General features: G+C 41.7%; 1 protein-coding gene across 2 annotated transcripts in view; it reads left to right on the top strand.

The window, feature by feature from the left end:
* Positions 1-15,785, top strand: part of NRG1 (neuregulin 1) — a 453,259-nt gene that overhangs the window by 138,391 nt on the left and 299,083 nt on the right. The window lies entirely within an intron of this gene.

The raw sequence follows: 15,785 nt of genomic DNA, 5'->3' as shown, positions 1-15,785 counted from the left end.
TTCAGTCCATGTCACTGAGTGAGATAAAGTGAGAAGATTTTTATGGTCCATTTTGGGATTTGCATTTCTGTATAGTAGTTACCAGCAGATATTCCAGCTAAAATCACAGCATTTCTGACTGCTTTTTCTTGCTTTCACATAACTTTGCAATGTATGTATTTTTACCCTGTTTTGTCTTTGCTGCAGAGCAATTCTGTGCCCTCAAGGTTGATAAGGATCTTAGAGCCAGTAAGATTTTACCCATTAATTCTCATGACTTGGTAAAATATGGATCAAAACAGGTTCATTTAAAAAGCAAGTAAGGAAATACTTAATGTAATTCTTGTTGTTTTCTGGTACTTTGACCTATCAATTGATAATTTTAAGATGATCATTTCATGAAGAGTGGCAAAAATAAGCTACACCTTTTGTGACAAAGAGCTGGGAGAATTCATACAGATCTCTGGTAGGGAATTAGACACTAGGTATTGTGCATTCCTCAGAGAATTTCTTCTATCACAATAGGAGGAGGTATAAATTATTTAGATCTATTAAGTATCAAATTAAGAATTGTCGATAGTAGCAACGTGTATCCATTTTTAAGTAGTCTGACCAAAGGTTTAACATTTTTCGTGTGCTTCACAGCACTTTATTGGAAAAGAAATGTTCTGCACAACTGATTAACTCAATCAGTCCACCAACAACGGTTATTTTTGGTCACACAGTAGCACAGCACATAACTTCTGTGCAGTCAGGGACTGGGACAAAGTAGGAGGCAGCACTTCAAATTAAAAACCTTTCAGCACTAGAGATGCATCTTACTTCTTGGCTCTTGTTCTGTGTTGAAACTCAGTTGTTGGTCAATTTGCTCTCATGTTGTTTGTTAAGTTGGCTTTCATTTCTCCTGTGCCTTTCTCTGAACTGATAGAAAACTCACCTCCTTCAAAATTTCTCCTTCCCACTTGGTCAGATGGCCTCAGTATTATGAAAGGATGTCATAAGCCTTGTGTTCACCAAGGTGCTTTTCCAGGGTGGTTTTGTCCTTGCAGTCAGACCCTAACTCAAAGGAAGTTAGTACACTGCAAGTCAGTATAATTGGGCGTTGGGTAATAGGGTGTTAGGAGGAGAAGCACTTGCAGTTATTTTGTCATGTACTCAGTTACAACTTATGCCTTAGTTCAAATGTCTCTTTCCGAGGCTTGTTTTTCTCAGACTCTGGCCATCCCTGGAGGTCAAGCGCTCGTCGTAGTCAATGTGGGCACTGTTAAAAAGTTCTAAATTAACAAATGCCATTTGTAGTTAAAGCCCACTTGGTGCCATGATTCTTTTTCTTACTATGGAAGAGCCTTCTTCTTTGTGGTAATGATGCTGGTATTGCCTCCTTCACAAGTGAAAGGGAGAGTTCACCTCTGCCCTTGTGAAACCTTCCATGAACCAGTGGAGGGGACATCTGGAGAGTCCCACAGGCTCACACCCTGCTCCAGTCTTTGTAAGGTAGCCCACAAGCAGAATTTTTGGAAAGACACACTTGCTTTTCATGAGTGTGTTCAATGCCATTTTCTATGAGTTGAATGCTACTTCTGAGGAGAAGTTCTAGCACATTGCACTGTGGCCTGTAGAAAGACTTCACACATGGTGAATGGGGGAAAGACAACAGGATATGAAACCTGCAGGTTGCAGCCATTGCCTAGATTTCAACTGACTGATTACTAGTTATACCTTTAGGCTGCATGTAAGATCAGGGAGGTCCCTCTTGGCTTTCCAGCTGTACAGATGGTGTTTGAGGAGGTTTAAGCTTTGACAAGCTTACAGTCCTTGGGAACTTGTCTCAGAGCTTGGATCACCACAATAACTGCATACTTTCAAAATTTTTGTTTATTTAAAAAACAAACAGGTCCCTTGCTAGCCAAACCTAGTGTAAAATAATGATAATTACATGGGCTTTGTCTTTGATTTGCAGTCATTAGAGGATGAAAAGCCATACATAAGTGATGATTTGCAAAATGAGGAAGGAACCCTGTTGGTAGATTTCTGATAAAATATTCATTATTTTTGCCAATCTTTCCTATCATAGCCTCTCTCCAATATCTTCAAGAGGGGCTCTTCTCTTTATATTTTTCAGACATAGATCCATCAGAGCTTTCTCTTCTTTTAGAAAGCAATGCACAGAAAATTTCTGTTCACCGAATGACTAAAAAGACACTTATCTAAATTAGCCATCCCTGGAATGTATTTAAATGGAGATTCCAAAAGTTGTAAGTGAAATTAGGAGATAACGTGTTCCAGATTTCTGTGTTTCATTGTTAGTTTTCAAGGTTCAGTTTAAGTTTTCACCTCAGTGTCCTACTAACACTTCACAGGGAAACATATGAAGTGTCTAGTAGTTACACCTTGTTTGTAAGCTAGTTCTTCAGCACGGTGTTTTGGTGAGGACAGAGTTATGCTCTGTGCAACACATCTTGGGACAGGTGCTGGTGAATGCACAGTCATTTGTAAAACGAAGTGGCTGATACTTGGCCTTGAAATGTAAATACTCAAACCAGAGAACAAGTGTATATTGAGAAAAGGGGTCCCTGAAGACCTCCAGCCTGTTCCACAGTCCCCAAAAAGGATCTGCCTTTTATTTATGTTATCTAAACTGTTCCTTCAGACCCCGCAGTCTTTGAGAATGTCCCGCAAACTGTACTTTGTAGCATAGAAGATGTGAATGTATGGAAAGAACAAGGTTTGGTTTTGGTCAGGGTTTCTCTCCTGCTTTTTTTTCCTCTGCCCTAACTGCACTATTGTGGAGTTCTTTCCTTGCACCGCTCCCTCACACACCCCAGGGGGAGGTCTTGGCACAGCCCTGTGACTGCTCTTTGCAGAGCCGTGTCACAGGTAGGAGAGAGAAGGAAAACGGAGGCAGAGCAGCTGTTGACATAACTGAAGGCTCTGACATCAGTCCTTTTAATTAGGTGGAGAAAGAAGAGAGCTAGCAGGTATTTTTAGAAAGTAGGATGCTGGGGAAAACTACCTCATGCTTGAGGTCTCTGGGTTTTATCATTTTAAGCTCTCCAGTAAAAAAAAAAAATTGAAATTACATCTTTCTAATTCTTTCCACTTCCTTATATATCCCTCACACTTTTTCCACCCTGTCTCAACAACTGGGTTACTCAGGAGCTTTAATCAGAAGTTAGTTCTGTAAACTTTTTATTGCTTACCTGTCTCCTGCAGATCAGTTTTGTGTAATTTCAGACCTTCAAAGACTAATTAATAGAAATCAGCAGTGCAAGAGGAAGGAAATATTATCACAGTGAAGTGAATTAATGACAGATGAGCTGAGCTGCAGTTAATGGCCTTTAATCCATAGAAGGGTCTGCAATGCAAAAAAGCACTAGCAAAGGGAAAGAATATGAAATGCATTAATGTATATGTATATTTATTGCCAGAATGAGCATAATGTTTACCACCTAGATGTTCTTCATTTCCTACTGAATGTTTCAGCATTTAACACCCAGTATTATTCAGGAGGTAAGAGAGTTCAGGAAAGGGTACATCCTCAGCTGAGATTGTCTGTAGATTTGCAGAGATTACACTAAATTGGTAAAAGGTTATGTAAATTTTGAAGATCCCTCTTTGGTAACCATGAATATTATAAGCATGTTTTTGTACTCTGGTTTCCTAAGGAAATGAAGATTAGAAGGTTATGTGTAGGTGGGTACCTCAGTCAGTAAATCTTGCTACCATCCCTTTGTCTCCCAAGTACCATTTAAAACTGCTGATGAAGTTCAGCTAAAATAGGCAGCAGGGTTGTGATCTCCAAGCTTTTGAGTTTCTCCAGGTTTTATGAAAATGGGCAGCTTTGTAAAGGAGACAGGGTTCCTAGGTATGGAAGGACTAAAGAATACCTCAGCCCTTATCAAATTTTGTAGAATTCAAGCAGTAGGCATTATGAACACTAACTTCAGAGAGTGCACGTTTGGCACATCACATAATATAATCATAGTGTTGAAATCCACACAGAATGAAGACTGTAATTTCTGCACTTCAATGAAGTATCCTTTTCACTGCAGAAATTGTAGACCTGGGACTTTCAGATCCCGAATGGAGTGTATACACCAATAGGATGGATTTTTCTTTTGGGTATTTGATAGCTGTTTGCCCTGTGCAGAATGCAGCGGTTCCCATAACACTGGAATTAAAAAGGGTCTAGAGCTATGATCCAGTTAGAAGTGCTCACTTATCCCTGCAGAGCTAATGTGAATTAGCATAGCTTCTTTTGTACACTGCAACCTACCGTTTGATCCCACCATTTGCAAAGCAAGAAAATGAAACCCATTATTTATCATTATAGCTCAAAGGTGTCTATTTGGTGCTTGAATAGCCTCTTGAGAAAGACAGGTGATAAATTTTTACTGCAACTAAAATATTTATTGTTACCCAGGGACACATTTTAAAGGTAATGTTAGTTGTATTAGTGCTTTGCAGATGAATGGAGGTAGTTTCCCCTGATGTCTGACTGGCTATATACCATCCTTCACTGATTGCAATGACTGCAGTGCAAAACAGCTTTGCAGTAAAACTATTGCACATGTACTGAAGGTAAGAGAGCCAAATTCTTGAAGTGCAACTCCCATTACAGCTGGAAAGTTGTTAGTTTTGGCCCTCTAGAGCGCAATGATCTTTTGATCTGTGAGCTCAGAAAGTCTTTGCATGCTAACTGGTACCTGTAGTTATTTTGATTATTTTTTTTTACTTTATTAATCCTTGAGTATTAAGGTCTAGACTGTAAGCTTGCTTATTTTATTTAGTCGCTGTTCACCGAACTCAAAGAACTGCTTTATTTTAAGGATAAAACACCTAGCTGCTCAGATTAAGTTTCTAGTATTATTTGCAAAGACATGCTGGAAACAAGTTTGCAAAGGGAAAAAAAAGAAAAGAAAAAAGGAAAATGTTCACATTGGCAAAGGAAGGGAATAAGAAAAATAGATGATATCTTCTAAAGAGCATTGGGATGATTTCTGGAAACTTCCTAACTTGCTTTCTACAGGTCTGGTTTCTATAGAAACCTGGAGTTTTGAGGTGCAAATCCAGTACAGCTTTATATTTTTTAAACGCTTCATGCAAAGCAAGAGTGGGTTTCTGCACTGTTACAGAACCGGTGAAACCAAACAATCCTTCCAGTGCAGGACAGGTACTTTCAGTAAACTAAACACCCCAGAGCACACCTCCTACAGAGTGTCCCAGGTGTCAGCTGACTGTGACCCAAAAGCCTCCTACCTACCATACAAAGAAATCTTCCTTGCTCTACACATACCTTTGCGTATGACAGTTGATGCATTTGGAGGACTTGAAATAAGGATTTGTGTAACACTGTAGAGATTATGGAGCTGGCTGGAGGGCCTGCTCAGCTTCAAGTACTGTCTGAAAGTTGCTTTACCCAAGATGCCTGCAGAGAGGTAGGGGCAGCAGATTAAAAAGCCACCAAGAGGTTGTGTGAGAAACGTTACAAGGAGTTTTTATCTAATTGAATGTAAGCAGTGGTGGCTTATCTAGCTAGGAAACCCTTGTGTGGTGTAACTCTCAGTCCTACAGTCAGGCACCTCATTCTGTGTTCATTCAGCTGATCATCAGCTCTGTTTTGGGTTTCTCATCAGGGAGGACTGTATTCTTTAATAAATGTATTGTGTTTCAGTAGCAGAGGGGGTGCTACAGGAGTTGCTTCTGTGGGAAGCTGCCAGAAGATTCCCCCATGTCCGACAGAGCTAATGCCAGACAGCCCCAGAATGGACCCACCACTGGCCAAGGTTTAGCCAGTCTGAGATAGTACTAATGGCTCTGTGATACTGTATTTAAGAAGGAGAAAAAAGTTATTGGACAGATGGAATTTTGCTCAGGGAAGTAAGGAGTGCAAATATGTGAGAGGAACGATTCTGCAGACACCAAGGTCAGTGGAGAAGGAGAGGGAGGAAGTGCTGGAGGCTCCAGAGCTGGGATTCCCCTGCAGCCCATGGTGGAGACCATGGTGGAGCAGGTGTCCCCCTGCAGCCCATGGTGGTCCATGAGGGTGCAGGGATCCACATGGAGCCTGCAGAGGAGACCCATCCGGAGCAGGTGGATGCCCAAAAGAAGGCTGGGAACCCATAGGAAACCCATGCTGCAGCAGGGTCCTGGCAGGGAGCTGCTGTACCATGGAGAGAGGAGCCCACACTGGAGCAGGTTTTCCTGATAGGACTTGTGACCCCATGGGGGGCCCACGCTGGAGCAGCCTGTGCCTGAAGGAGTGCACCTCGTGGAAAGGTTTGTGAAGAACTGTAGCCCATAGCAAGGACTCATGCTGAAGAAGTTTCTGGAGAACTGTCTCACATGGGAGGGACCCCAGGCTGGAGTAGGAGAAGGACTCCTCTCTCTGAGCAGTGGCAGAAACAACCTGTGATGAACTGACTGTAAGCCCCATTCCCTGTCTCCCTGCACCACTGCGGGGGGAGGAGGCAGAGCCCAGGAAGGAGGGAGGGGTGGAGGGAAGGTGTTTTTAATATTTGTTTTACTTCTCATTATCCTGTTCTGATTTTTATTAGTAATAAATTCAATTAATATCCTGAAATTGGTCTGTTTTGCCTGTGATGGGAACTGCTAAGTCACCTCTCCCTGTCCTTATCCCAACTCATGAACTTTTTGTTATATTTTATCTCTCCTGTCCAGCTACAGAGAGGAATGATAGAGAAGCTTTGGTGGGCATTTGACATCCAGCCAGGATCAACCCACCACAATAAATTATCCTATTAAACCCTAGAAACACACTTAAAACTTGGGGAATAAACTGGCTGTCATTGCCCATGCAAGAGAGCGGTGGAACTGTTTTCTTCTTTTGTCTCTCTTTCTGCCTATTTCACCTCCTGGTATGGAGAGGTTTGTTCATAACCTCAGGACAATGCACACAACTGTGACCACAACTTCAGCTTCAGATGTTCTCCAGAAGGTCAAATGTTGATGAATTTTGCCTATCCAGACATTGGAAATGAATGTAGTTACATGAGTCAAACATCCTGTTCCTAAAACATTTAAATCTTTTTATATGTAGGGCAAAGATGCTAAAACTGAAGCTAGTAAATGTAAATATTGCTGTTCATGGTGTTCCATTTGGTCTTCATTATCTAAGTGGATTACTAAGAAATCAGATTATTAACTGTAATTTGAAGACTACTTAAATCTTGGAGGTGGCTCTAGATTCCATTGATTTTTTTTTTAAGGCAGGAAGAAAAGAGATGATCCAGAGGTTACCAATACTAACATCAGAGTTAGAGAAGTTCCTGAAATCTCCATCTTTCCTAATTCCATAAGTCAAAGGCTATTAAGACAATGCATTTAACTATGATACTGCTTACCTGCAATGATGCCAGATTCTAATCAAGAAAAGGACAAAGCTTTCATGCCTTACAGCAGCCAGAAGTGGTCAGACCCAGGGTGTATATTAGCTTTTTGTTGGGGACAAGACGTATATAGAAAGAACCCTTTGTTTGCTTCCTTCATCCAGAGAAAAGTTATGGGGAAGGGGAGGATGCAGAGACAAATGAATCTGCTCAGTCTGGATCTGCCTTTCTCCTGAAAGGCTTCACAGCTTAGACAGTGAAATGAACCTTGTGTTAGACTAAGGCAAAAAATGCAAGCAGAGGAGCTACAGAAATGCCTTGCTTTCCATGCATGAGAGGATTTGAGCACCAGGATCAGGAGGAATTATTTCAGACCAGTCCATAACTGCATCACTGAAGCTCTGAGACACTTAATCCAATTGGCTAAATATTTCAAACTTTATTTTAAAGTGCTTCTTTTTGCTTAGCAGACAGTTACCGGATATAACAAGCATGCTTATAGTTTAATTCACCTGCCTTCTCCTCGGAACCAAGTCTTTAAAACACACCCATCTTACAACCGGAAAGGGAGACCTGTGATTATCCCATTCAGTCCCTGCAGTGACTCACCCTCCTTGCTTCATTCAGCAAATCCAGCACTACAGGAGTTATTGCTCTGTCCTTATTCAGGCCAGCAGCTGATGGTGCACATGGAACAAGCCTGCTGGGAAGATATCCAGGCTTTGCTTTGACTCCAAGTGACAGTGAATTTGCTGCATACCCCACTTCCTCTAATCATAGCAATTCACTATCACTCCTATGAAGCTCTTCTACATCTGCCCAGTTGGCTTCTGTTCTGCCTCTGCTCTCTGCGTGGTGAGGCTGAACTCCCAGCCTGGGCCTGTGAGGGGATGCTTATGCTGCTCTCAGTTCTCTTCTGAACCCACAGTTTCCATCAGCTGAAAACCTTCTACTGTTGCCTGGTAGAGGAGCTTGGCTCTGGTGAAGGGAGGCTTTAGGGAGAGCTTGGAGTCCTCCCAGGAAACAGGCCTTTTCTATCCATGTGTTGGAAAATGAAGAAATTGTCTGTGTAAGGGACAGAGAAGATGAACTCCTGGGCTATGTTCTTCTCATTCCAAACATCAGTTGACTTAAGGCTTTTGGTCTTTGAGATAACTGGTATATACCAATGCCTTCTTATCTCTCAGAGAGTTCTAGAACTTAATTAATTAGCATTTATGAACTGTGAACACTTCCTTTGATAGGTGTTATTAAGTATCACAGCAAAATGTGAATAATCTTAGCATGCTTAAATTAGCTCAACTTTGGTATAGGTGAAAAGAGAATAAATGACACTTACTACATCATAGGGAATATCTTGGGTTCTTTGAAATGCCATAATCCTCCTCTTATGGCTTTCTGGGCTATTTTTATAATACTAATTCTGATTAAAAGTATGAAGTCTGACTGTCTGCTCTAATCCATTTTCATCCTTGCATATCTAGCAATATTAAACACTCTGACTAGCCTTAAGGCCTTCAAAAATATTCCCATGGTGTAGAAACTTCTGAGGAACACATAAGCTGCACACGTTTCCCTGCTTCTGCAGTGGGAAGAGTTTATGGAGCTGCACAAGCGACCGGGATGGCTGCTGTATTTAGTGCATTGACTTTGATTATGTCCCAGTCCGAGAGTAGCTGATTTAGTTTTTAGCTGTCTGCTGTTCCGAAGTGGAGCTCACACACTGTGATCACACACTGTGATCACACACTGTGATCACACACTGACAAGAAAATGGTTTGTCTATTTCCAGTTCTTGTAGTTTTCTTTTTTGTTCTTGTTATAGTAGCTGCTCACCTCCTCTCTTTGTAAGCTGAGAAGCTGTATAAAAACGGGCTGGAAGTGACTGCACTGAAATGGGTAAGGTTGAGAGGCTGCTTCTGCAGCCTGCTCCCTGTGCAGGGTACAGATGCTTTGAGCCCCGTCCAGATTGTAGCCAGGCAAAAAGAAGTTTCACAGAAGTACTCAGCAGCATGTAACTCATGATAACAATGGAGAAAAAGGCACAGCTCTTGTGTTCTTAGACAGTTTTGCCCCACTTTATGTTGTATTTTAGGCTGTTAGTACTGCAGATAGAACTGTATTGAACTCTACCTTTTCATACTAAAAAAGCTCAGCTAACCTTCTCAAACCCCACAGCTGTTCTGAGAGGGTTTTCAGCCATAAAGCATGAATTTTTATCAGCTGTTTTGCAATTAAAATGAGGAAAAATCCTCCAAAAGCACATTTTAAAAAATATGTAACTTGATGTTGTTTTTCAATATCCTGACTGTAAAAACAGGGTTTTTTTCCTCAGTTTTCTAGGAAACCTAATTTGACCATGAAAGAAGCAATTAAGCTAGAATATGTTCTGTTTTATCTGATCTCTAAATAATTTAGAGGCTGAAATTGGTCTGATTTTTTGTTATTGGTACTGAAAAATAAAAACTTTACTCATTATATGAGCAAGTAAACACAAAAGGCAAATTATGTGAGGCACATAAAAGTGAGGAAGAACTAAGAAAAAAAGTAAGTGCAAAAGAACGAACTTGGTCCTGCAGTTTAGCAGCCATATTTACTGCAATTTTATGATATGAACAGATAGGAAAATAATAATGTAAAAATGTTTAACTAGAAATCATCCAGTTCAAGTCTCCATTCCCAAATTGTCTTATAACTTCAAATTCTTTATTTCCATCTGCTACATTACTAGAACAAGTGCAACCTTATAAACTTCCTTGTTAGAGGAAAATGGGATTTATTTGCTATAGGCATGTAAGGGGTGCAAAAGATCCAGAGGCTATACTGGATTTCAATTTTGTAGTTAAAGCTTAAAAAGTGATTTGAAAGCAATGCTTTCCATTAAACATTTAAAAAACTTTCTGTAGAAAATGTGTTTGCATGCTAAACAGAGGAGAAGAACATAGATTATTTTTTGTAATGATAACACTGTGCCTTGGGAGAGAATGACCTCCAGTGTTGTCTTTCCTGGAGCATCTAGATAGAACTCAATCACTACTCACCTTCACAAAGACTGTTTCAGAGTGGGGCACTTGATGACAAAGTAGTCTGATGCCTCAACCCAGTATATTCACTGGAGGAAGGTTCCCTTGTAGTGGGGATGTACCTGGTCTGATTGGCTGTACAGCAAAAGGGATAAGGGAGATGAACAGAAGTAGCCATGATCATTTCAGCACAATGGAAGAGTAGGTATGGAGAGAAGGGCAGGGGTATTTTGAGGGCACAGCAGCTGGTGGAGGTTTTTTTTTTAAGGGCAGAGTGGCTGTTTTGAAAGCACAGATGGTGTTTGGGATGTAGGAATCTGTAGAAAACCAAGATTTGAGAGATGCCTAAGCCACTTTTTCATGTGGGCTACGAGTTCAGGTTTCTGTATTTTCAAGTATGCTTTTAGAAAGATTTTAAAAGAGCGTGGGTGACACCTCAGAGTGTGTGGAATTAACACTCTGTGCAAACCAAGCTCTAAATAACCCAGGTTGTCTCTCTCCCACCATCAAAAGTCCGTGCAGTCACTGGTTACTTTGAAAAACTGTGTCCATCTGTCCTAGAATTATAATAAATATTTTGGCAAATGCATTCATATGAATTAATTTTCCTACATGCAGTAGTGACTCTGCAAGTGTTCTTTGACACTATTTGATTAATTTTCCCAAGGTTGACACTTTTGTTGTTAAACAGAGCCACAGAGTGATTGTGGCCTGATGACTTTTTTTTTCCATGACACAACAGATCAGTCTTGTCTTCCTGTCACACAACCACGAAGCAAACAAGGCTGTGTCAGTAAACTGGGATTATTTTTAGTTTCCTGAAAGCTCCTTCCTGCTTCTTGGCTCCTATCTCTCCAGGCAGTTGGGAGATGCTGTTTTCCTCTCTCACAGCCCCTGGTGATTATACACTATCTGTTCTGGACTTTGTGTCCATTCTCCAAGTAAGAACCAAGATAAGATATGATTCTCATCAGGATACCTTGACACCTCAGGCTCTGCAGGTGAACACTCATGGCAAAACAGGTGACTGTCTATGAATTTCCACTTCATACACTTCTTTCGTCCTTGAAATTACTAAGTGTAGTTGCCCTGATGCTAAAAGCCATCATATCCAGAAGCCTTGTGGAACATATGTCACATAGGAGCAGTCATAACAGATCAGACCAGTGTCCACTAAGCCAAGTGTTCTGTAAAACAAAATACAAGAATAGGGCAAAGACATAGCATTGCCTGGATTTTTGGAAAGCAGTGGTTGTGGGACTCCTGAGGCAGAGATTTTGCTTGGAAGCCTGTCAAGGACTTTATTATTTGAATTTGAAAAAGTTAGCTCTGCTCATTTCCCTGTGATGCTTATCTTTTCTTAGATCTACATCGTATGATTCCTCAACTGCCTTACTTTCTTTAACCTGAAGAGGTGGCATTTTGTAGAGTCCATACCTCTCTGTGAGTATAGATCAGAGAAATGTCACAGGCAAGAGAGTTTCTGCCTGTGTTGAGTTCATACCAGGAAGAAAATTCTTGCAGACAACTCTCTTCATTTGTGCACCCAGAAGTCTTTCACACATACAGGGTTACCAGACTGCACACATACACTCCAGAGTAAATACATGAAAGGAGTAGGCTTGCTGGTGTCACCAAATGATCTTTTTTGAGCCATGGCTGTCAAATGCCAGAAACTAATCCATCTCAGTGGTTCCTTAAGGTAAACTAAGAAGCTGACCCAATTCCACTACTTTGACATTTCTTTTTATTTCTAATTTTCAAGATGAACACAAAAATGTTCCATCCAGTGACACTTATGAAGAACAAAAGCATTCAAAATCCACCTCTGTTTTGGAGAGCTTTCATAGAGAAAGCCAGAGCACCTGAGTTTGTCTGACTTAAAGCACTGGTTTCTGACTGCAGCTGCCTGGAGGGCAGGGACAGATGATATTATAGTGGGGGTCTGCTACAGGCCACCTGACCAAGAAGACTAACTGGATGAGTTGCACTATAGACAAATAGGAGCAGCCTTGTGTTTATAAACCCTGGTCCCCATAGGGGGCTTCAACCACCTCAATATCTGTTGGAGGGACAACACATGCAGTCCAGGAGATTCCTGGAGTGTGTTGATAACTTTCTTCTCTAAGTCACAGAGAATCCAATGAGGAGAGATGTTATGCTGGACCTTGTTCCCTCTAGCAAAGAGGGCCTGGAGGGGAATGCGAAGCCCAAGAGCAACCTGGGCTGCAGTGACAATGGAATTGGTGGAGTTTGAGACCCTTAGGGCGGCAGAAGGAGGGAACACAGCAAGCTCACTACCCTGGGCTTCACGAGAGCCAACTTTGGCTCTTCAGGATCTGCTTGGTTGAGTACCATGGGATAAAGTGCTGGAGGGAAGAGAGGCCCAAGAAAGCTGATCAGTATTCAAGGATCACCCTGTCCCAGCTCAGGAGTGGTGCATCCCAAGAAAGAGTAGTCAGGCAAAAACATCAGGAGGCCTGCATGGATGAATGAGGAACCCCTGGACAAAGTCAAACACAAAAAGGAAGCACACAGAGGGTGGGAGCAAGGACAGGTAGCCTGGGAGAGAGCCTGCAGAGAGATTGTCTGACCAGTCAGAGATCAGGTTAGGAAAGCTAAATCCCTGATAGGATTTAATCTGGTCAGGGATGTAAAGGACAGCAAGAAAAGTTTCCATAAGTACATTGGTGATTAAGAGAAGCCTATGAAAAATGTGGATCCTCTCCAGAAGCAAGTGGGAGACATGGTTACCTGGATCATGGAAAAGGCTGAGGTGCTCAGAACCTGAAGGTGCATGAGTCTATGTGTTCTAATGAGATGCATCTGTGAGTCCTAAGGGAATTTTTGGAGGAAGTGGCTAAGCCATTATCCATCATATTTGAGAACTCATGGCAGTTTTGTGAAGTTCCCACTGACTGGAAAAGGGGAAATATACCCCCATATTTAAAAAGAGAAAAAAGGAAGACCTGAGGAACTACAGGTTGGTCGGTATGAGCTCGGTGCCTGGCAGCAAATTATGGTTTTGGAGCAGATTATGGATTATAGAGGAAATCCTCCTGGAAACTATGCTAAGACACAAGGAAAGTAAAAAGGGTGATTGGTGACAATGTGTCTCCATTAAGGGTAAATCAAGCCTGACAAATTTGGTGGCCTTCTATAGTGGATTTGCAGAGCTATCTGTGGATGAGAAAAGAGTGACTGTTGTCATCTACCTGGATTTTTGCAAAATGTTTGGCACTGTCCAACACAACATCCTTTTCTCTAAGCTGGAGAGATATAGATTTAATGGATGGAGCACTGGATGGATAAGGAATTGGCTGGATGGTTGCACACAAAGAGTTGCAGTCAACAACTTAATGCCCAAGTGGAAACCAGTGACAAGTGGTGTCTCTCAGGGGTTGGTACTGAGACCAGGGCTGTTTAACATCTTTGTTGGTGACATGGACAGTGAGGTTCAGTGTGCTCTCACCAAGTTTGCTGATGACACCAAGCTGGTGTCTGTGGTGCAGTCAACACGCTGGAGGGAAGGGATGCCATCCAGAGGGACCTGGACAGGCTTGTGAGCTGTGCCTGTGCAAACCTCATGAAGTTCCATGAGACCAAGTGCAAGGTCCTGCACCTGAGCTGGGGCAATTCTGAGCACTACAGACTGGCAGAGAATGGACTGAGAGTAGCCCTGAGGAGAAAGACTTGGGAGTGTTGGTGGATGAGAAAATCAACATGACATAGCAATGCACACCTACAGCCCAGAAAGCCAACCACGTCCTGAGCTGCATCAAGATAGTTGTGGCCAGCACATTGAGGGAGGGGATTCTACCCCTCTACTCTGTCCTTGTGAGACCCAATCTGCAGTACTATGTTCAGCTCTGGAGAGTCTTTTCTCCTCTAGGCCCCCGGTAAAATGTTCCTCCATGATGGGCCTTGGATGCTGGGGATCATTTTCTCTCCTCAGACAGAGGTGCAGCACTCCGTTGAGGATGCTGAGACAACTGTGAATCATTGGCTTTCATCTGATGTGTAGAAGAAAGAAAGAAATCAATTTTAAGAAGAAATCAGCTGATAGTGTTTGTTCCCGACAGGGCTTTGCTCCTACTATGGAGGTAACTCCTTGCAGTTTGTATTGCCAGGGCAATTTCAGATAACAGTCCAGTGCTCTGAGTGTCCAGGTAACTCTCAAACTCACTTTAATGGTTACAGGAGTGTGACTCCCAACAGATGCTGCAGGGGCTTTCCATGAGCTGGTAGGTCTAAAACAACCAAAAAAAATGGCAGATTCACTGACAGGCTGAGGAAGCTCATGTGTGCTGGATGTACATTTACAGGATACCCAGCATTTGCTAAGTTTCAGAGGCTGGATTTAATCTCATCTAGCACTGTGCAAACTATGCTTCCATCTTTTAAAAACTGAAGTATGTAGCTCCTGCTTTGTTTCTTGAACAGATGGCTATTCCCTAAAAGAGATTTTAGTGGCTACAATATCTGTATATGTCCTTTTTCATGACTTTTATATCTGCCAACACAGCATCTTTTTTGCTGTTTTGATTCCCCTATGATTCTATCTTGCATTTGTCACATACTGTTCACTCCAGCTATCTCTGGTCAAATTATACAGAGCACTTGATGTGAAACCAGGCAGTGAATGCAATAAATAAAAAATTTTACTTTTTTGGTTTTTTTAGCTGGTGGGAAGTGTCTGCCTTGAAGACACCACAGCACCTGTCAGTAATTTTTCCCTCAAATGTGTAGCATGTAGATACTGACATTTAGGGTTTCTAAATCCCTGTGTTGCAAATCATAAATTTATGCAGGTTGGAAGGACCTGCGGCAGTTTCGCCTGCCTCCCCCTCCTCAATACTAGTCCAGCTAAATCAAAATGCTCTGCACGGTGCTATTTTTTAATAGCTATTTTTTAATAGCTGTTTTTTAATAGCTTCAAGAATGGAGAACTAGTGATATCCCCGAAACCTTGCTATAGTAAAGGTCTTCCTCTCTGGAGAAAAAAATTGTTCCCAAGTTCTCATGGCAGTGTCCTGTGTTGCTTCTTGTACCTGATGGCTCTCATCCTTTCGCTGTGTATCTCTGAGAAGCCCCTGTCTCTGTCTTTGCTCTCACCTCCTATGGGGCTGCTGAAGACAGTAGTAGGCCCCTTTTAACCTTCTCTTCTTAATCCTGACTTGAAAATCATTACCTATCATAAAGAAATATAAGTTTAATGGCTTTAATATTTTGGGGTTTGATCAGGAAGGGATCAAGTTTTCAGGCTTTTATGCACAACCACAAAGGCTACTCTTCTCTTTTTGTCTGACCTTTTAATTATATTGAGCCGTGGTTCTCTGTTTTTCATTTATTTAAAGAAGCTGAAGCTTCAAATAAGAAAAGTTTTTAAGTTTTTAAGTTTTTCTTTCCTTTTAAAAGAAAGGAAAGAAAATCA

This window comes from Lepidothrix coronata, unplaced genomic scaffold (genome assembly GCF_001604755.1).
Source record: "Lepidothrix coronata isolate B3197 unplaced genomic scaffold, Lepidothrix_coronata-1.0 Scaffold98, whole genome shotgun sequence".
In the NCBI taxonomy this organism is placed as follows: Eukaryota; Metazoa; Chordata; class Aves; order Passeriformes; family Pipridae; genus Lepidothrix; species Lepidothrix coronata.
Note: the sequence above shows the minus strand (reverse complement) of the source record. Positions and strands in the feature narration are given on the sequence as shown.